This window comes from Pteropus vampyrus, unplaced genomic scaffold (assembly GCF_000151845.1).
Source record: "Pteropus vampyrus isolate Shadow unplaced genomic scaffold, Pvam_2.0 Scaffold68, whole genome shotgun sequence".
NCBI lineage: Eukaryota > Metazoa > Chordata > Mammalia > Chiroptera > Pteropodidae > Pteropus > Pteropus vampyrus.
In genome coordinates, this window is record NW_011888849.1 from 4,371,115 (window position 1) to 4,372,824 (window position 1,710).

Sequence of the window (1,710 nt, forward strand, 5' to 3'; positions counted from 1 at the left end):
TAAATAATGATAGTAATAAATTATATATCATTGAATAAATTAAGAATATGTGAGTCAATATTGATATCAATAAAAATTAATAAATAAATATTTAGGGGAGAAGAAAAAGCTCTTATTTACAATATAATACCAAATTAATAAATATAGAAAGATCAATGGCATTATAAAATCATCAATGGATGCTAAAATTAGTGGGTAAAAATTTGAAGAGATACAGAATGTTTACATATCCTGAAAGTATTTCCTCACAAATATTTATTAATTACAAATAAAGAATACTAATTTTATAGTAGAAAAATTTGGCAGATATTATCTCAACAAAGTGATCAAAGCTAATATCACCAAATGGAACTGAAACCCTAACTTATACCACTCACCAAAATTAACTCAAAATGGATTAAAGACGTAAGTGTAAGACCTGAAACCTAAAAGAAAACATGGGGAAAAAGCTCTTTGACATTGGCCTTGGCAATGATTTTTTTTGGATATGACACCAAAAGCACAGGTGACAATAGCAAAAATAAACGTGTGGGATATATCAAACTAAAAAACTTCTGCACAGCAAATAAAATAGTCAGCAGAGTAAAAAAGGCAACCTATGGAATGGGAGAAAATGTTTGCAGACCATTTATCTGATAAGGGGTTAATATCCAAAATATATAAAGAATTCATACAATTCAGCAGCAAAAAACCTCCAAGTAATCCAATTTAAAAATGGGCAAAGGATCTGAACGGACATTTTGCCAAAGAAGAGGTACATGTGGCCTATTGGCACAGGAAAAGGTGCTCAACATCACTAAACATCAAGGAAACGCAAATCAAAACCACAATGAGATATCATCTCACACTTGTTAGAATGACTTTTATCTAAAGGAAGGATAAGCAGGGTTGGTGAGGATGTGGAGAAAAGGAAACCTTGTATATCATAAGTGGGAAGTAAATTGATACATCTATTATGGAAAACAAAATGGAGTTTCACAAAAAATTAAAAATGAAAATACCATATGATCTAGCAATCCCACTTCTGGGTGTATATTCCAGGCAAATAAAATCGGTATTTTGAAGAGTTATCTACACTCCCATGTTCATTGCAGCACTATTTACAATAGCTGAGATATGGGAACATCCTAAGTGTCTTGTTGAGTAATGAATGGATAAAGAAGATGCATTCTATATATGCAATGAAATATCATTCAGCCATGAGAAAGAAATAGATCCTACCATTTGCAACAACATGAATATGCCTGGAGGGCATTACATTAAATAAAGAGTCAGACAGAGAAAGACATATATTGTATAATCTCACTTGTATATGGAATAATAAAAAAGTAGAACTCATAGAAACAGATTAAAATAGTGGTTACCAGGAGCTAATTGGTGAGGCTAATGAGATGATGGTTAAAGGATACAAGTCTTCCGTTATAAGATGAATAAATTCTGGAGATCTAGCTAACATACAGCATGGTGACCATAATTATTAATATTGTATTGTATACTTGAAATTTGCTAAGAGCATTGTCTCTCTCTCTCTCTCTCTCTCTCATACACACACACACACATAGTCCCAAGATTTCCATCTATAAGGAAATAGCTGTATACTTCTCTTATTCTAGCCTCGATTACCTGACATCAACCACCATTCTGAACCCATTCACCGGATGCAAAATTTTACTTGAGGAACTCAAACCTGCTTTTCCCCACCACTTCCCT

General features: G+C 32.6%; 1 protein-coding gene across 1 annotated transcript in view; it reads right to left on the reverse strand.

Annotated features, from left to right (window-relative positions):
* LIPM (lipase family member M) overlaps positions 1–1,710 on the reverse strand; it is a 20,566-nt gene that overhangs the window by 10,689 nt on the left and 8,167 nt on the right. The gene's annotated exons all lie outside the window — the stretch shown is intronic.